The sequence below is a fragment of the Cervus elaphus genome, chromosome 8 (genome assembly GCF_910594005.1).
Source record: "Cervus elaphus chromosome 8, mCerEla1.1, whole genome shotgun sequence".
Classification (NCBI taxonomy): Eukaryota; Metazoa; Chordata; class Mammalia; order Artiodactyla; family Cervidae; genus Cervus; species Cervus elaphus.
In genome coordinates, this window is record NC_057822.1 from 45572501 (window position 1) to 45594045 (window position 21545).

General features: G+C 38.4%; 1 protein-coding gene and 1 non-coding gene across 3 annotated transcripts in view; both read left to right on the forward strand.

The window, feature by feature from the left end:
• Positions 1-4285: 4285 nt before the first annotated feature.
• The window catches only part of FTCDNL1 (formiminotransferase cyclodeaminase N-terminal like), a 153545-nt gene continuing 136285 nt past the window's right edge, over positions 4286-21545 (forward strand). The window contains exon 1 of one of the 2 annotated variants that reach the window (XM_043910462.1): positions 4286-4340. The gene's annotated coding sequence lies outside the window, so the exon portion shown is untranslated. Of the gene's footprint in view, positions 4341-19892; positions 19949-21545 lie in introns of those variants that run through there. The other variant, XM_043910463.1, reaches the window with a different exon arrangement.
• TRNAG-UCC lies at positions 8952-9024 on the forward strand. Its single transcript has one exon. It is a non-coding gene; the product is annotated as a tRNA-Gly (tRNA).

Here is a 21545-nt window from a genome sequence, read left to right on the forward strand (position 1 = left end):
AAGTGACTTCATAGTGGTGTAATATGCTAGCCTACTCTAAATTATTGAGTTCCACAAGACATCATCATAGTGTGACCAATTAAAATTATTTATTATTACTAAATAAATCTACCTACTGCTTTCTAAAAATAACTTGTTAAAAAGAAGCAGAGGCTAATTATATAATAATGAATATGTAACCATATTTTGGCCATTAGTATTCATCCTATTTTGTGAATCACTTTACTGTCTCTTATTATGTAGAAGGTTACTGAAATGAAATCCAAAAGCCCAAACAAGTTCATGTACTTCAAATGCAGATTTTGACTTTTGTGGGCTTATTTTTAGATTGACCTTTTAATTATCTGTCACTATTGATAGGGATGGGGAGTTCTTATGTTTTAGAAAGAATATTAATTGTAGTAACCATTAAATATACAGTTTTTTCAGTAACTCTAAGGTAATTAAAGTCTATGAGAAATACAAATAAAGATTTAAAGGGCAGAGTAAAGAGACAGACTGAAGTAAGCACAAGGTTCTCCACCCACAGTCAAACATTTACACAACCTATAGGAGCCACTTCTGGAGAAAGTAGTAACTCTCAATTCATATGTCTGTATGAACTGTCATTTACGGTAAGTCATAACATTGTAATTCCTTCTCATAGCTCCCACTAATATTACTGTAATACCTGTTTTCTTTCTTCATCCCCTCTTCTTTTTTCTTATTTTGTAAATGACTACTTTTCTAACCAGGTGGCACTAGTGGTAAAGAACCTGTCTGCCATTGCAGGAGACATAAGAGTCTTGAGTTGATCCCTGGGATCCCTGGGTCTAGGAAATGGGAACCCACTTCAGTATTCTTGCCTGGAAAATCTCATGGACAGAGGAGCCTGTCAGGCTACAGTCCATGGGGTCGAAAAGAGTTGGACACATTTGAAGTGACTTAGCACACATGTACTTTTCTAACAGGGCTTCCCAGGTGACTCAGTAGTCAAGAATCTACCTACCAATGCAGGGGATGTGGTTCAGTCCCTGGGTTGGGAAGATCCCCTGGAGAGGGAAATGGCAACCCATTCCAGTATTCTTGCCTAGGAAATCCTATGGCACAGAGGACCCTGGCAGGCAACAGTCCATGGGATCTCAAAAGAGTTGGTCACAACATAGTGACTAAACAACAACTTTTCTAACAATCATGGGCACAGACAGTCCTACTTTCTCTTTATTCTTTCTGAGAACCGCACTTTCCTTTTTTGCTAGAGGTTTTACATATACAAAGCTACTGTAGCCAGTTGTTTGAATTTACCCCTCCTTTCTAACAGATAGAGATCTCTACAAGGATTTTATTATGCTCATGGTGCCCAGAAGGCCATGGCTCATCTCTGGACTCTTGACAGTTCTCAAGTGGTCCTTGGGGCTCTCAGAACTTTTGTTTTACAACTTAATGTAATAAGTAGAAAAACGAGGAAAATTGAAAGGAATCCTAGAAAGACTAATTTACACTGAAAATGACAACATTAAAAGGTCACAAACTCCAGTGTCTACAGAGGATAGGCCTACATCATAAATAATAAAATTGGCCCTCTGTAATATAATAGGGTCAATACCGAAATCAGATTGATTATATTCTTTGCAGCCAAAGATGGAGAAGCTCTATACAGTCAGCAAAAACAAGACCTGGAGCTGACTGTGGCTCAGATCATGAACTCCTTATTGCCAAATTCAGACTTAAACTGAAGAAAGTAGGAAAAACCACTAGACCGTTCAGGTATGACCTAAATCAAATCCCTTATGACTATACAGTGGAAGTGAGAAAAAGATTTAAGGGACTAGATCTAATAGACAGAGAGCCTGATGAACTATGGACGGAGGTTCGAGACATTATACAGGAGACAGGGATCAAGACCATCTCCATGGAAAAGAAATGCAAAAAGGCAAAATGGCTGTCTGAGGAGGCCTTACAAATAGCTGTGAAGAGAAGTGAAAAGCAAAGGAGAAAAGGAAAGATATTCCCATTTGAATGCAGAGTTCCAAAGAATAGCCAGGCGAGATAAGAAAGCCTTCCTCAGTGATCAGTGCAAAGAAATAGAGGAAAACAACAGAATGGGAAAGACTAGAGATCTCTTCAAGAAAATTAGAGCTACCAAGGGAACATTTCAGGCGAAGATGGATTTGATAAAGGACGGAAATGGTATGGACCTAACAGAAGTAGAAGATATTAAGAAGAAGTGGCAAGAATACACAGAAGAACTGTACAAAAAAGATCTTCACGACCCAGATAGTCACAATGGTGTGATCACTCACCTAGAGCCAGACATCCTGGAATGTGAAGTCAAGTGGGCCTTAGAAAGCATCACTACGAACAAAGCTAGTGGAGGTGATGGAATTCCAGTTGAGCTATTTCAAATCCTGAAAGATGATGCTGTGAAAGTGCTGCACTCAATATGCCAGCAAATTTGGAAAACTCAGCAGTGGCCACAGGACTGGAAAAGGTCAGTTTTCATTCCAATCCCTAAGAAAGGCAACGCCAAAGAATGCTCAAACTACTGCACAATTGCACTCATCTCACACGCTAGTAAAGCTCAAAATTCTCCAAGCCAGACTTCAGCAATACATGAGCTGAGAACTTCCAGATGTTCAAGCTGGTTTTAGAAAAGGCAGAGGAACTAGAGATCAAATTGCCAATATCCACTGGATCATCAAAAAAGCAAGAGAGTTCCAGAAAAACATCTATTTCTGCTTTATTGACTACGCCAAAGCCTTCGACTGTGTGGATCACAATAAACTGTGGAAAATTCTGAAAGAGCTGGGAATACCAGACCACCTGACCTGTCTCTTGAGAAACGTGTATGCAGGTCAGGAAGCCACAGTTAGAACTGGACATGGAACAACAGACTGGTTCCAAATAGGAAAAGGAGTATGTCAAGGCTGTATATTGTCACCCTGCTTATTTAACTTCTATGCAGAGTACATCATGAGAAACACTGGGCTAGAAGAAGCACAAGCTGGAATCAAGATTGACAGGAGAAATATCAATAACCTCAGATATGCAGATGACACCACCCTTATGGCAGAAAGTGAAGAGGAACTGAAAAGCCTCTTGATGAAAGAGGAGAGTGAAAAAGTTGGCTTAAAGCTGAACATTCAGAAAACTAAGATCATGGCATCTGGTCCCATCACCTCATGGGAAATAGATGGGGAGAAAGTGGAAACAGTGTCAGACTTTATTTTTTTGGGCTCCAAAATCACTGCAGATGGTGACTGCAGCCATGAAATTAAAAGATGCTTACTCCTTGGAAGGAAATTTATGACTAACCTAGATAGCATATTAAAAAGCAGAGACATTACTTTGCCAACAAAGGTCATCTACTCAAGGCTATGGTTTTTCCAGTGGTCATGTTTGGATGTGAGAGCTGGACTGTGAAGAAAGCTGAGTGCCGAAAAATTGATGCTTTTGAACTGTGGTGTTGGAGAAGACTCTTGAGAGTCCCTTGGACAGCAAGGAGATCCAACCAGTCCATCCTAAAGGAGACCAGTCCTGGGTGTTCATTGGAAGGACTGATGCTGAAGCTGAAACTCCAATACTTTGGCCACCTCATGTGAAGAGTTGACTCGTTGGAAAAGACCCTGATGCTGGGAGGGATTGGGGGCAGGAGGAGGAGGGGATGACAGAGGATGAGATGGCTAGATGGCATCACCAACTCAATGGACATGGGTTTGAGTCAACTCCGGGAGTTTGTGATGGACAGGGAGGCCTGGCGTGCTGCGATTCATGGGGTCGCAAAGAGTCAGACACGACCGAGCGACTGAACTAATATAATAGGAAGTGGTAAAGACAGTAGCAGATTGAAAGGACATGTCATATTTGAAGGAGGCAGTCACTGTTTACCACCATCCAGTTATAAAATGAAGGCAACATTTAGCCAAACTTTCAAATTTTTCAAGGGACATCACATACATCAGATTTTTATGTATCATTTCTCAATTTACCAATGTTGACAACAAATTAAATTTATTTTTAAAACATGTATCAAATTAAATGTATGCATAGGCCAAATTTTGCCTGTAGGCCACATATGTGCTATTTCTCTACTAAAAGGTATAATGAATGGATACTGGAGATCTTTAAATTGGTTCATGTGAGGAATTTAATGGAAAGAAATGGAAGAGGGGTGATGATTTTAAGAAGTTTTTTTTGTTGTTGTTGGGATTTGAGTTGGATCCCATCTGATATTTTTTGAGAGATTCCAATAAATGTTTTAATTCTTTTCAATTTTTCTTGGTTTTGGACAGGTGTTTTTTTGGTGTTTTTAATAAGCTTCTACCAAAACTGGACATTGAGAGGAATGAACTTCACATGAGGTATGGAACTCTAGCATATAATTTTGTCCCCCAAATGCCCGATAAAACAAGATTAGAGGATAAAGCTATTTGGGAATTTGAAAGCTTATTTTTTGACTAATCTCGCTAGTTAAGTGACACTTGTAGCATAGGATTTAAACATGTGCATGGCAAAATTGAAGCTTTAGCAAAGTACAAATTGCTACATGTCAGGACCTTAAGAATTACCTTTAACACTCAGTGAACTCTCAAATGCAATGATTTGACTGACCATATTTGCATGCATTGTACTTTACCCACTATGAAGAGGATGGGAAATATCAGTTAGAAACATAATAAATCCTCAACAAAATACTTGGAAGCCAAATCCAGCAACATACAAAAAAGAATTAAACACCTCGACAAAGCAGGATTTGTCCCAAGAATGCAAGGTTGGTTTCACATTTGAAGTTCAATTGACATTATAATCTATATCAATAGAATAAAAAGCAAAACTTGCTTGATCATATTAATAGACGCAGAGACAGCATTTGAAAGAACTCAACAAAATAGAATCTCAATAGGTTCTTCCACGTGATAAAGGACATCTGTGAAAAACCCATAACTAACATCACTTTTAATGGAAAGTCTGAATATTTGCCCCCTAAGAACACAAGCATGGCAAAGATGTCTTTTACTATTTTTAATTGACATTGTGCTTCCCTGGTGGCACAGACAGCAAAAGAATCTGCCTGCAGTGTAGGAGACCTGGGTTTCATCCCTGGGTCGGGGAGATCCCCTGGAGAAGGGAATGCCTACTCACTCTAGTATTCTTGCCTGGAGAATTCCACGGACAGAGAAGCCTGGTGGGCTAACAGACCATGAGATTACAAAGAGTTGGACATGACTGAGGTACTAACACATAACAATCAACATTGTACTAGAGGCTTAAGCTGAGACAGATAAGAAAAAGAAGTAAAAGACATCCAGATTGGAAGGGAAGAAGTAATACCATGCAGATGACGTGATCTTGTATGTCAAAAGTCCTAAGGAATACACTAAAAAATAATAGAAATAATACAGTTCAGCAAGGTTGCAGGATATAAGATCAATATACAACAATTAATTGTATTGCTCTACACTAGCAATGAATAATCTAAAAATGAAATTAAAAAATAATTCCACTTATAATAGCATCAAAAAGAATAAAATATTTAGGAATAAATTTAATAAAATAAAGATCTTGTATACTGAAAGCTACAAAACATTGCTGAAAGAAATTAAAGACCTATGTAGCACTAGGTATTCACTCTGGCCCCTCTTGGTTCAGCTCTGCTTCCCTCTGAGACAAAGGTGCTGTTACTGGGAGGGGAGAGATCTCATGCTTAGAAGAAACAAAATCAGCTCAGACCTAATCCTCAGGGCTTCTGCACATTGGGGCCTGATACTGCCCCTGATAGGGTAGTGATACCCACTGAGCATAGGAGAATCCCCAACTTAGGCATGGCTCTGGCTCTAGCCTCTCCATCTCCAGCCCCAGAAAACTGATAGTTACCACTGAGAGAGCTAATTCTTAGGTAGGTTGATAAGGAGTCGGGGGCCCTTGAGGAGAAGAAAAAGGGGTCCAGGGTTCTCAAGGAAAAAGGGACAAACTTTTTTTCTACATTGCTTTGTCCTTGCTTAGTCACATCAGACATTTTTTCTTAAACTCTGAGTTGTTATGACAACCATCTTTAAGACTAACTTTCTTTAAGCCCAGAGCTAATGATTATACAACAAAACAGCTCATTTTGCTCAAGGGTATGTTTTTACTTAAGCTCTGTATTAATGATTATATAACAACAATGTTTCTTGCTTGAGGACTTGTTTTTCCTTCACAAGAACCTTCTGACTAACCTTAAGACATATGTTGTTATCTTAAGACATGTGTTGTGGGAGTGGGTCTGGTAAGACCTTTCTGTTGTTAGTTCTAATCTTGTTAATTTGAGATGTATGTTGTGGGAGTGGGTCTGGTAAAAGTCTATAAGGCCTTGATAAGACTGGCCATGGGGGCACTCTCTGTCCCCCTTCTGATGTCTATGCCTGAAGCTTTCTCTGTCCTTTCTCACTGTAATAAAACTTCTGCCACACAAAAACTCAGTGATCAAGCCTGCTCCCTGGTCCCGAAGCTAAATCTTCTTCGGAGATCACAAATCCGACATCCTAAGCTATCACCAGCACACCTTAGGAGAAGATGTGATCAGTGCTCACTTCAGCTCCAGCTCTCCCACCAAAGCTGCCAGGCATACATATAATGAACAGAGATGCTGCAGCCATGAAATTAAAAGATGCTTACTCCTTGGAAGGAAAGTTATGACCAACCTAGACAGCATATTAAAAAGCACAGGCATTACTTTGCCAACAAAGGTCCATCTAGTCAAGGCTGTGGTTTTTCCAGTGGTCATGTGTGGATGTGAGAGTTGGACTATAAAGAAAGCTGAGTGCCGAAGAATTGATGCTTTTGAACTGTGGTGTTGGAGAAGACTCTTGAGAGTCCCTTGGACTGCAAGGAGATCCAACCAGTCCATCCTCAAGGATATAAGTCCTGGGTGTTCATTGGAGGGACTGATGTTGAAGCTGAAACTCCAATACTTTGGCCACCTGATGTGAAGAGCTGACTCATTTGAAAAGACCCTGATGCTGGGAAAAATTGAGGGCAGGAGGAGAAGGGGACGACAGAGGATGAGATGGTTGGGTGGCATTACCGACTCAAAGGACTTGGGTTTGGGTGCACTCTGGGAGCTGGTGATGGACAGGAAGGCCTGGCATGCTTCTGTCCATGGGGTTGCAAAGAGTTGGACACGACTGAGCGACTGAACTGAACTGAACTGATGCTCCCAAACAAGGACATCCCTTTAAGCCTGGGATTGGTAACTGTTTTACTTAATGTTACAGAGACAGACAAGTTAAGCAAAGTGAGAAGACTGTAGAATTTTTTCCAAACAAAAGAACGAGGGAAAAACCTTGAAACAATAAAAAAATGAAACAGATCAGGCTTCTTGAAGGGAGGATGGCCAAAACTTTTGTGGACATGTTTTAAAACAATCAGAGGCTCCACTCCAGATCGTTAGAATTCAGAGATCAAGCACAAGGGAAATAAGATATCAAGTAGATTTGGTGAAGCTATTTCTAATAAAACAGACATAAGATGACCTTGATTGGTAGAAAAAAGAAATCAGACAGGCTGGGGACCTTGAGACTTAAGGAATATCAAAGTGGTAAATAGGTTTTATTTTTGCCTTATATATTATAGAACTGATGCTTAAGATTTCAGAAACATCAGTAGACACAGACAGATCTGTGTCTTGAAGTCTCAAGAAAAGCCTCTCTCTAGACACAGCACTAGGAAAGAAGAAGCCTTTCAGGATAGAAAACTTGTAGAAACCAAATTCTCTACCCAAGCCAAATATCACAGAAACAGAACTGTGGCTATACCCAACAAGCAGTGGCTAAGGGGGGAGTCTCAACTTCCTAAAATAAGGGGCCCTAATGCCCTTGCCGGGGTAGTGTCAGAGAAGGCTACGTAAAGAGCCTGGACTCCAGCACTAGGAACAGGCATTCTCTACCATCCCCCCACCCCAGTGCAGTGGCTTCTTTGTGGAGAGTCAGGACTTTCACCATCATCCAGCATGAATGAGATCTCCACTACCCACAGCGTCATCACAGGCCGTGTGTGGAGCCAGAACATCACATCCGGCAGGAACAAGAAACCGTCCCCTTCCATCCAGTGTCAAGACAGGCCACATATGGAATCTGGGCTTCTCTCTCCATCTGGTAGTCATGAGGCAGCAACACTTCTCAGCTGCAGTGGTATCAGAGAAAGTAAGTTAGAACCAAATGTTTAAATAGGATTTAGAATCTTATAACATAGTATGAAAAATTCTAGTTTTCATTTGAGAACCACTCATTACAACAAGGATGAGGTAAGTCTCAAGCTGACTGGAAACCAACAACCAATATACTCCAAAAGTGAGGTGTCAGGGTTGATAGAATAATCTGACAAAGATTTTAAAGCAGCATTGAAAAACATGTTTCAGCAAGCAAACACACTGGAAACAAATAGCTTCAAGAAAGAAACTGAGTCTCTCAACAATGAAATATAAGATACAAAGAAAAACATAAATAAAAACATAATGGGCGGGCTCAAAAGCAGAATGTAGGGAATAGAGGAAAGAATAAGGGAATCTGAAGATAGAGTAATAGAAGATACCCAATCTGAACAACAGAGAGAAAATAGCCTGGGAAAAATAAGACAATCCAGAATATTAGGAGCTTGTGAGACCATCACAAAACACCTAACATTCATGTCATTAGACTTTTGGAGATGAGGAGAAAAAGAGTAAGGTTGAAAAAGTATTAAAGAAATAATGGCTGAAAAGTACCCAAATTTAGCAAGATACTTAAATAACCAATGGATTTAAGATTCTGAGTGAATCTCAAACAGGATAAACCTAAAGAAATCTATACCAATATCCATCATAGTTAAACTAAATACAAAAAGATCTTGAAAGCATCCAGAGAAAACTGACAGCAAATTTCTTATCAGAAATTGTGGAGGCCAGGCGGAAGTAAAAATGTTTTTCAAGTGCTGACAAAAAGGAACTGTCAGGGACTTCCCTGGTGGTTCAGTGGCTAAGACTCTGTGCTTCCAATGCAGGGGGCCCGGGTTCAAACCCTGGTCAGGGAACAAGATCCCATGTGCTGTAACTAAGACCTCATGCAGTCAAATAAATAAATAAATATATATTTAAAAAAAAAAAAAAAAAAAAAAAAAAAAAAAAAAAAGGAACTGTCAATCCAGAATCCTATACCTTAGTGAAAATACCCTTAGAAATGAAGGGACAATGAAGACATTTTCAGATGAAAGAAAACTAAGAATATTTTTAACAAGCAGACTTATCCTAAAAGAATAACTGAAGAAAATTCTCTAAACTGGAAGGGATCAACAAAAGATAGAACTTTGTAACATCAGGAAGAAAGAAAGAACACAGCAAAAATATGAGTAAATACAACAGGCCTTCATTTTCTCTTGTTTTCTAAATTATGTTTGATAATTGAGGCAAAAAAATTATAACATTGTTCGATGCTGTAATTTTCCTTTTATATACATGTATAAATGTATAGAGGAAATATTTAAGAGTTTTATGATAAATGGGCAAGGGCAAAGGAAGGTATGGTCTCTATAGTTCACTCAAACTACTGTATGATGATGACACCAGTAGACTGTGATAAGTGATGGAGATATGATATCTAGATCCAACTACTTGAAAATGTATACAAAGTTGTATGCTTAAAAAACACTATAGATAAATCAAACTGGAATTCTCATAATGCTCAAGTAACTCAGGAAGGCAGGAAAAATGAGACAGCTTGGGGAAGAGGTGGCGCTGGGGAACAAAACAAACAGAACAAGATTTAAAATGACGGCCACAGCCTAAACACATGCATGGTTAAGTTACATGTAAAAGGACTGAGGCCACCAGCTCAATGACAGAGATTGACAGAAGCTGTTAAAAAGCACACCTGTGTTGTCTACAAGCAACCAGCTTCAGATATAATCATATAGTCAAGTAGAAAGTTAAAAGATAGAAAAAGATATAATATGCATACATTCAGTTCAGTTCAGTTCAGTCGCTCAGGCGTGTCTGACTCTTTGTGACCCCATGAACCGTAGCACGCCAGGCCTCCCTGTCCATCACCAACTTCTGGAGTTTACCCAAACTCATGTCCATTGAGTTGGTGATGCCATATAACTATCTCATCCTCTGTCATCCCCTTCTCCTCCTGCCTTCAGTCTTTCACCAACATCAGGGTCTTTTCAAATGAGTCAGCTCTTCGCATCAGGTGGCCAAAATATTGGTTTCAGCTTCAACATCAGTTCAGTTCAGTGGCTCAGTTGTGTCCAACTCTTTGCGACCCCATGAACTGCAGCATGCCAGGCCTCCCTGACCCAAACCCATGTCCATTGTGTCGGTGATGCCATCCAACCATCTCATCCTCTGTCATACCCTTCTCTTCCTGCCCTCAATCTTTCCCAGCATCAGGGTCTTTTCAAATGAGTCAGCTCTCTGCATCAGGTTGCCAAAGTATTGGAGTTTCAGCTTCAACATCAGTTCCTCCAATGAACACCCAGGACTGATTTCCTTTAGGATGGACTGGTTGGATCTCTTTGCAGTCCAAGGGACTATCAAGAGTCTTCTCCAACACCACAATACAAAAGCATCAGTTCTTCGGCCCTCAGCTTTCTGCCGTAAGGGTGGTGTCATCTGCATATCTGAGGTTATTGATATTTCTCCCAGCAATCTTGATTCCAGGTTTGCTTCTTCCAGCCCAGCGTTTCTCATGATGTACTCTGCATAGAAGTTAAATAAGCAGGGTGACAATATACAGCCTTGACATACTCCTTTTCCTATTTGGAACCAGTCTATTGTTCCATGTCCAGTTCTAACTCTTGCTTCCTGACCTGCATACAGGTTTCTCAAGAGGCAGGTCAGGTGGTCTGGTATTCCCATCTCTTTCAGAATTTTCCACAGTTTATTGTGATCCACACAGTTGAAGGCTTTGGCATAGTCAATAAAGCAGAAATAGGTGTTTTTCTGGAACTCTCTTGCTTTTTTGATGATCCAGAGGATATTGGTAATTTGATCTCTGGTTCCTCTGCCTTTTCTAAAACCAGCTTGAACATCTGGAAGTTCTTGGTTCACATATTGCTGAAGCCTGGCTTGGAGAATTTTGAGCATTACTTTACTAGCGTGTGAGATGAGTGCAATTGTACAGTAGTTTGAGCATTCTTTGGCGTTGCCTTTCTTAGGGATTGGAATGAAAACTGACCTTTTCCAGTCCTGTGGCCACTGCTGAGTTTTCCAAATTTGCTGGCATATTGAGTGCAGCACTTTCACAGCATCATCTTTCAGGATTTGAAATAGCTCAACTGGAATTCCATCACCTCCACTAGCTTTGTTCGTAGTGATGCTTTCTAAGGTCCGCTTGACTTCACATTCCAGGATGTCTGGCTCTAGGTGAGTGATCACACCATTGTGACTATCTGGGTCATGAAGATCTTTTTTGTATAGTTCTTCTGTGTATTCTTGCCACCTCTTCTTAATATCTTCTGCTTCTGTTAGGTCCATAACATTTCTGTCCTTTATCGAACCCATCTTTGCCTGAAATGTTCCCTTGGTAGCTCTAATTTTCTTGAAGAGATCTCTAGTCTTTCCCATTCTGTTGTTTTCCTCTATTTCTTTGCATTGATCACTGAGGAAGGCTTTCTTATCTCTCCTTGTTATTCTTTGGAACTCTGCATTCAAATGGGAATATCTTTCCTTTTCTCCTTTGCTTTTCACTTCTCTTCACAGCTATTTGTAAGGCCTCCTCAGACAGCCATTTTGCCTTCTTGCATTTCTTTTCCATGGGGATGGTCTTGATCCCTGTCTCCTGTACAATGTCACGAACCTCCGTCCATAGTTCATCAGGCTCTGTGTCTATCGGATCTAGTCCCTTAAATCTATTTCTCACTTCCACTGTATAATCATAAGGAATTTGCTGTACTCCAGCTATTTTATCCTTCCTTTCCTCCCTCCCCCAGAACTGTTGGCAATCTCTCTTCTTTGTGTTGTCTCCATAGTTTTGCCCTTTCCAGTATGTCATGTAGTTGAAATCATCTAGTATGTAGGTTTTTCAGATTAACTTCTTTCACTTAGCAATATGCATTTGAGTTTCCTCCATGTTTTTTGTGGTGTAATAGCTCATTTATTTTTGTTGCTGACTAATGCATTGTATCGCTGTACCACAGTTTCTTTATCCATTCACCTATTGAAGAACATCTTGGTTGCTTCCGAGTTTGGGCAATTATGAATAAAACTACTATAAATGCTTGTGCAGAGGTTTTTGTATGGATGCCAATTTTCCAAGTCATTTCAGTAAATACCAAGGCATATAGGGTTGATGGGTCATATGCTAAGAGTATGTTTAATTTTGTAAGAAACTGCCAACTGTCTTCCAAAATGACTACTGTTTTTGCATTCCTACTAGCAGTGAATGAGAATTCCCGTTGCTCGATATTCTCACCAGCATTTGGTATAGTCGGTGTTTTGGCTTTTAGCCATTCTAATAGACGTGTAATGGCATCTCATTGTTTCATTTTGTAATTCTCTGATGACATATGTTGAGTGTCTTTCCATATGCTTACTTGCCATGGGTTTTCTTTTTTTCCTTATTGCTGAGTTGTAAGAGTTCTATATACATTTTGGATACAAGTCCTTTACCAGATATGTATTTGGCAAAGATTTTTCTCCCAGCCTATGGATTGTCTTTCATTCTCTTAATAGTGTCTCTCACAATGCAGAAGTTTTAAATTTTAGTGAAATCCAACTTATCAGTTTTTTCTTTCATGAACTGTTTCTAAAAAGTCATTGCCAAACCCAAGGTTACCTAGACTTTCTTGTATGTTATCTTTGAGGAATTTTACTGTCTTACACATTTATGACTATGATATCTTTTGAGTTAATTTTTGTGTTGGGTATAAGATCTGTGTGTAAATTCATTTTTTATATATGGATATACAGTTGTGCCGGGGCCATTTGTTGAAAAGATTATCTTTTCTCCATTGTATTGCCTTGATCCTTTGTCAAAGAATATTTTGAGTATTTGTGTTGTTCTATTTCTGGGCTCTTCTTTCCATTCTATTGAGCTTGTCAATAGCTTTTTAATAATTTCCCTTAATTTCTTATGCTGAGTTGAGTTGAATTTTTATCAGTTCCTGCTGAAATATCACTGATTAATTCAAACACTTGGTACATGCCAAGCACTGTGCTAATCTCTTTACATAAATTTAACCACAGCAGTCTTTTGAAATAAATGAGGAAAGTTGGGGTTTGCCAGTTTAAGTAACATGTTCAAAATCATACCACTTATAAGTGATCCAGACTCTGTCTGACCGCCTATATTGTATTATCTGTCAAAGATGACCTTGTTACTCCTTACTCGGACTATTTCAATTGCTCTAATAGTCTCTCTTCTGCTAATTACTGCCTTTAACTGGGAAGCCCAATTATACTATAGTTGTCTTCTAAATTAAATACTGAGTTCTCAGCCAGCATTTAAAGCCTGACCTACTTCTCCAGCTTTTTTCCCCCAGTATTCTTACTTGCTCAGTTGGACTGCTCTATGATTTTATATTACCCTCTCTGCTTTAATATGTCAGTATGTGACCTAACCTATTCCTATACTTGCTACATCTCCAAGTACTAAAATTCCTTTTGTCAAAATTTATCTCAAATGCCTCTTCTCTCTTGACCCTTCTCCATTTTGTATCCCAGCTTCACACTAAAACTGGAATTGAGAACTTTCTCCTTAAAATAACCAAAGCATTTCATTTAAACCTCACTTGTGGCACATCTATATGCCTTGTGTTTAGTTATGTGAATTTAATTTATTGTTACTACTAGACCGCCACCTCCTCGACAGCTTTTCTAGTTTATAGAACCTGGCATTCATTTAAAAAAATTCCTTGAGTATATAATATCTATACCAAGAACTGCACTGAATATTGGAGTGGCAAAGATAAAAGACACGGCCACTGCCTTAAAGAAAAAAAAGGACAGAATAGTAGAAGCCAGATCAGAAGGCAATTGAAAGTGAAAGTCATTCAGTTGTTTCTGACTCTTTGTGACCCCATGGACTATATAGTTCATGGTATTCTCCAGGCCAGAATACTGGAGTACATAGCCTTTCCCTTCTCCAGGGGATCTTCCCAACCCAGGGATTGAACACAGGTCTCCCGCATTGCAGGTGAATTCTTTACCAGCTGAGCCACCAGGAAGCAGTTACTTTTCTGTAATTTAAGTTGTGTTATGAAAGTAAACCTCTCATACTGTGGGATGAAGTATGGAGTGTGGAGTACTTAATACAGTTTGAGTTTGGGAAGGAGAGAAGACTTATCAGAGGACAACAGATAAGAGTTAGGATCCTGACTAACAATATATGGAATAGCAGAAAGGCCTAAGAGATCATAACACATTTGGTGTGCATGTAGTTCAGATTAGCTATACCATAGTGACTGAGTTAAAGAATGGCAAAGAATGACATCAAAGAAGCAGAGAAGGGCTACATGCTAAGGAAATGTCTGAGTCTTGCAAAAGAGGAAGCATGAAGGATATGAAATTCAGTATAAGGTCTCACACAAGGAACTATCATGACCTCATTCATGCAGATGGACCATGTTATGTGGATAATAAGTTGGAATTGGCTGAGACTAATGGCAATCCCAAAGAATGCTCAAACTACTGCACAATTGCACTCATCTCACACGCTAGTAAAGTAATGCTCAAAATTCTCCAAGCCAGGCTTCAGCAATATGTGAACCGAGAACTTCCAGATGTTCAAGCTGGTTTTAGAAAAGGCAGAGGAACCAGAGATCAAATTGCCAATATCCTCTGGATCATCAAAAAAGCAAGAGAGTTCCAGAAAAACACCTATTTCTGCTTTATTGACTACGCCAAAGCCTTCGACTGTGTGGATCTCAATAAACTGTGGAAAATTCTGAAAGAGATGGGAATACCAGACCACCTGACCTGCCTGTTCAGAAACCTATATGCACCCATCAGAAAGCAACAGTTAGAACTGGACATGGAACAACAGACTGGTTCCAAATAGGAAAAGGAGTACGTCAAGGCTGTATATTGTCACCCTGCTTATTTAACTCATATGCAGAGTACATCACGAGAAACGCTGGGCTAGAAGAAGCACAAGCTGGAATCAAGATTGCTGGGAGAAATATCAATAACCTCAGATATGCAGATGACACCACCCTTATGGCAGAAAGTGAAGAGGAACTAAAAAGCCTCTTGATGAAAGTGAAAGAGGAGAGTGGAAAAGTTGGCTTAAAGCTGAACATTCAGAAAACTAAGATCATGGCATCTGGTCCCATCACCTCATGGGAAATAGATGGGGAAACAGTGGAAACAGTGTCAGACTTTATTTTTTTGGGCTCCAAAATCACTGCAGATGGTGACTGCAGCCATGAAATTAAAAGATGCTTACTCCTTGGAAGGAAATTTATGACTAACCTAGATAGCATATTAAAAAGCAGAGACATTACTTTGCCAACAAAGGTCCATCTAGTCAAGGCTATGGTTTTTCCAGTGGTCATGTATGGATGTGAGAGCTGGACTGTGAAGAAAGCTGAGTGCCGAAAAATTGATGCTTTTGAACTGTGGTGTTGGAGAAGACTCTTGAGAGTCCCTTGGACTGCAAGGAGATCCAACAGTCCATCCTAAAGGAAATCAGTCCTGGGTGTTCATTGGAAGGACTGATGCTGAAGCTGAAACTCCAGTACATTGGCCACCTGATGTGAAGAGCTGACTCATTGGAAAAGACCCTGATGCTGGGAGGGATTGGGGGCAGGAGGAGAAGGGTATGACAGAGGATGAGATGGCTGGATGGCATCACCAACTCGATAGGCATGAGTTTGAGTCAACTCCGGGAGTTTGTGATGGACAGGGAGGCCTGGCGTGCTGCGATTCATGGGGTCGCAAAGAGTTGGACACGATTGAGTGACTGAACTGAACTGAACTGAATGACAGGAAGGAAGACCAGCTAGCAGCATGTTACAGTAATCTAGGCTGTATAGTATTTGGATCTGAGTAGTCCAAGGAGAAAAGAGGACTTAGTTTGAGAGATGTTTAGGAGATAGAATTTATATCGCTTCTCGGCCTTTTGGCTAAGATAAAGTGTGGAATGTATAAGACTTGGTGATGGGATAAAGTAATTTAAGATCTCAAGTTCTGTATACCAGGGGATTCATCTAAACAGTATCTTTGTCCGGGTACTTTGAAGAGATATTCCTTCCTAGTCTACTGTAAAAATTACTAGAATCCATTTCCCTCCTCATCACCAACAGCCTCCTGGCCAAAAGAGCCTCTATTGCCAAAGGAACTTGCCGAGGAGGTTCTGCCTTATTATCAGAGCCCGCTTCTAGTAGATAAGAGCTCCTGCTCACATAGCCAAACTTGAGAGAGATATACTCTGAAAATGAAAATTAGAACTAATCTTTCTTTGAAATAATGTTGAAGATAAGTACTTAGATATATCATGTGTTAAATGTCCCTTTTATGGTCTACTCTAGGAACATAAAACTGTTTATGCCACTTTGGTGACAAATTCTAAACATCCTTCTCTTTTAAAAAAACTTCAAATTCGGTTGAAGTCTTCTTATATATACTGATGAATAACGGAGTAGGGAATGGTTCGTCTCAGCAAGAGGTAATATTTTATTGCTGACATTCTTGAGACCTGCTATCACATAATGACAATGGTAATAAAAAAGTAGACCTATTTTTAGTTTGTTTTATTATTGTCTTTAAATTTTTCTTGCAGCTAATGCATCCCATATTGCATGCTCCCAGAGCTCATAGTTTCCTCTCTCCCCTCTGCCCCAGTTAGTACACCACTGCCTACATCTGAGTTAGAAGTTGTGAAATGGAAATCAGAGATACATTTTGAGACAGGGAAAATTTCTGAAGGAAAGAAACTTGGGCATAAATTTATGTTCTCCATTTCACCAATGAAATGATCTGGGCTGATAACAATTTCTCTGAGCTTCAGTTTTCCCACTATTAAGATGGGGTTAAAATACCTATTTTGTTGTGGATTAAATAATGTAAACTTTCTGTGCTCAGTCATGTCTGACTCTTTGCAACCCTATGGACTGTACTCTACCAGACTCCTCTTTCCATGGGATTTTCCCAGCAAGAATACTGGAGTAGATTGCCATTTCCTCCTTCTCGGGATCTTCCCAACCCAGGGATCAAACCTGGGTCTCCTGTATTGCAGGCAGATTCTTTATAGCCGAGCCACTGGGGGAATAATGTATGTAAAGTATCTGACACTTAGCAAGTATTCTCAACCAATATTAATTCTCTCCTATTTTTATATTTTATAGCTTCCCAAGATATTTTGAATATATTTTTTATGTTTAAGGAATTTCCAATCTTAAAGTGCTGCTTCCCCAGGGGAAGCTCTGAAAACGAAATTTCCAGACTCTCGTAGTAAAGGGACAGACATGTGACCTAGGCTTCAACATTCAGCACACCTACATAGACTTTGATTTGGAATCTAGTAGCTTTGAGGAAGCCAAGATTCTGCTTGGAAATCAATTTGCTGATAAAGGCATCTGACATTTGTGGGAGGCGGTGCTTGTTAGGTTAAATTCCTAGGGCAGAAGTCGCTTTGGCGGGAGCGGGGGTGGCAGCAGTTGCTTTTAGTGTTTTTTGCAGCAGAAGTACGTAGTGCTCTGACTTCCTCATTGGGCCAGTTAAGCTTCCTTTCTGCTCATTCAGTAAGAATTAGCATATGTTACTTGCCACAGTGAGCCTTAACTGATATATATTTCATCATTAGTATTGCTTCCTTTGAGTAGCAGGCTAAGCAGAATGTCAAGGTAGAGGCAGTAGTGTAAAAATGGCACCCCACTCCAGTATTCTTGCCTGGAAAATCCCATGGACAGAGGAGCCTGGTAGGCTACACTCCATGGGGGTCACAAAGAGTCGGACACGACTGAGTGACTTCTCTCTCTCTCTCTAAATAAAAGTACATAGTTCTGGAAAGTATATCCCAGAAAAGTTTGGTGAGCTATAATTGGAGATTGAGGAATATAACTTTTGAGGAAATTACATATAATATTAGAATACTTTTGTCAAATGTTTTTCTCTGTAGCTCTTGGAAATAGTTAAGAGAACTTAGGCTTTTTAGTCCCCCAAAGAAATTCTTTCAGAACCAGTTTATAAAGAAAATTTAATCCCTGGATATTGATTCTGCAAAGCAGTCTCAGGTGAGTTCATCAATTCGTGTCAAAGCCAGAATCAAAATAAATCAGGCATTATATGGCATATTAAATTTCTGGAGCTCAACTTATTTCCCTTAATCTCTTAGCAGCAGTAACAGAGTGGCAGCTCTCACTCACTGCAGTGGGGAAGTAACAAAGCAAGAGTAAAATTGCTGTTGCAAAATGAAGCACATCAACGCTTTTCCATCTAACGCATTATGGTTCATGAATCTCCCAGGAGCCAGAAAAACACAGTGAAGTCTTTAAAGGCGAATCCAGATGTCAGTCATCACCACAGCAGTGCTTTAATTATCAAAAAACAAAGAAATAACTCCTTAGGTACATTCTAAGCAGGTGTTCCTTCTCAGAAAACAGAATAGCTGAAGAAACAGCTGTGGCATTCTATCTGCTTCAAGAGGAAAGAGAACTGCAATCTAAATAACAGAGACTTCTCTGATGGAGCAGAGATAAATCACAATTGTCAGAATTTTGCAAGTATTAACATTATAACATGATGACTAGTTAATATTAATTACTCCATTTTCCAGGTGAGAAAACTGAGTGCCTTATATGACAAACATTTCTAATTCAAAGTCTGTCAGTCTTCGACAAGTTTACCACAAAATGAATTGATTTTGCAAGATCTTTTAACTATCAAATGACATGAAGTGATTTTTTAGAAAACATTTGTGTGTTTTACACAAATAGTCCATTTTCATTTTGGAAAATATAAAGGTGAACAAAAAGGAAACTTTTAAACTATCTCTAATAACTGCTATTTCAAACTGGGATTTTAAAGCTGGGCCCATGGTTAGACTTCAGGGGATCTGTGAATCTCTGAAACAAAGCAAAAAAAAAAAAAAGACCGTGTGCATTTTTCTGGGGTGAGGGTATATATACCTTCATCAGTTTCTCAAATTGTCTGTCATTCAATAATTATGAACTACCTCCATCCTTCTGGACTTTATGTTGTGACTGGAGGAACAAAGATGCTGCCCACAAGTCACAGCCTGAGAAGGAAGGGGGCCTTTATCTAAAATTTTATGTTGGCCAAAACAAGTAGTAATTTCTAAAATTTGACTTGGCTTTTGTGCAGTAAACTGTGGAAAGTTAGGAATATTTCCTTTTCTCCTTAAGGGTATTATTTATTTATTGACTTATAAGTCGATATACAATGTTGTATTAGTTTCTGGCATACATCAAAGTGATTCAGATGTATGTATATTTATATATATATAATATATACACTCTTTTCATATTCTTTTCCATTATAGTTTATTTGAAGGTATTGAATATAGTTTCTTGCGCTATACAGCAGGTCCTTGTTGCTTACATATTTTATATATAGTAGTGTGTATATGTTAATTCCAAGCTCCTAGTTTATCTCCCCCTCCCCATCTCCTTTGGTAAAAATAAGTTTGCTTTCTATGTCTGTGATTCTGTTTCTGTTTTGTAAATAAATTCATTTGTATCATTGTTTTAGATTACACATATGATTGACATTTTATGATATTTATCTTTCTCTGTTCGACTTATTTCACTTATGGTCATGTCTAGGTCCATCCATGTTGCTGCAAATGGCATTATTTCATTCTTTTTTATGGCTGAATAATATTCAGCTGTATATACCACATCTTTATCCATTCATTTGTTGATGGACATTCAGATTGCTTCTGTCTTGGCTATTGTAAATAGTGCTGCAGTGAATACTGGGGTGAACATTGGAACATTGAAGTATCCCAATGCACTGATCCACACAGCAGTTTGGAATCTCTTATCTGGTCTTCCTGTGAGTGTAAATATATACTGTATAGTTAGGTAAGTCAATTGTGATGATAGAGTAAATCAAACTCACAGTAATAATAATAGTAAGTTAGGAATCAAGTTTGTAGTTATTACTATTGTATTACTTTAAGTATTTGAAAAAGTAAAGAGAATTTAATATTAGCTTGTAATTTAAATCAGAAAAGTTAAGGAAGTTTGATGTTAGACCTCAGGTGTTAATTTGAACTGTAGAAAGAATAAGAATTGTGCTTGAATGTTTGAGAGCCCTAATGTAATACATGGATGAGTTCAATTCATTAGATTTTTTGATACTGATTTATTTTTATTGAAGGATAGTTGATTTACAATGTTCTGTTAGTTTCAGGTGTACAGCAAAGTGATTCATATATATATATATATATATATATATATATATATATATATGTTCTTTTTTTTTCAGATTCTTTTCCCATGTAGCTTATCACAAAATATTGAGTGTAGTTCCCTGGGCTATAGAGTCTGTCTTGTTATTAATTCATTAGACTTTTAATAGTTATAAATCTTAGGTTTTGCCTGTTGAATTGTTTGTCTGCTTTGTCAGTTGGGTAAAGTAGCTTAGATAATCAGATATCTTAAATGTGTCAATATGGTTTAAAAGACTTAATTTTTTTTTGTAAGTGGGGAGTTATCTTTTTAAGGAATCTTAATCTGTTGAACTTATGAATTATTTGAACATTCAGCAAAGAATGAATAAAAGTGATTTATAATGTATTTTTATGTCCCACAGTATTGATAATGATGAAAAAGCCTGACCATATCAAGTATTAGAAAGATGAAGATCTCTTTGCTTGAGGGAATGCAAAGTGATGGAATCCTTTGAGACACAGTTTGACAGACCTCACAACTCAATGATTCTATTCCTAGGTATTTATCCTAGAAAGGTTCTTACATGTATATACTAAGAGATATGTTTCAAGAATGTTCATAGCAGCCTTGATCATAATAGCAAAATAAAACAGAAGAAAAACTGAAAACGACCCAATGTCCATTGACAGCAAATGGATATGTAAATTATTGGTTTTTCAAATTATGGAATATTATACAGCAGTGAAAATGAGTGGGAATAACTAAAATAAATCTCAGAAATATAGTGTTGAGTAAAAAAGCAAATCATACCAACACAATTCTATAAAGCAATTATTCTTCAATTAAAAAATAAATTAATTGAAATAAAGAAAAAAAGCAAATCACAGACAAAGCATGCTGTCATCTATGTTCAAAAAGATATAAAACTAAACAATATGATTTCAGCATATACACACTCATTTGTAGATAAAACTATTATGGAAAGTGAGGGGATTATAAACACAAAATAGGTAGTTGTTTCTGGAAGAGATGGTAGGGGAAGAGTATTTGATCAGGGAGAGGTTCGAAAAGCTTCAAGGGTGATAATCTTTTCATTGAGCTGGGTTGTGGCTCCATGGATATGTATTTTATTATTATTTGAGCCATGTATATTATTTTATGTCTCATTGTATGAGTGTATACATGCATAAATGCACACATTCTTTTATAAGTATGAGATAATTTATAATTTAAAAAAATCCGCAGATTAAAATAAA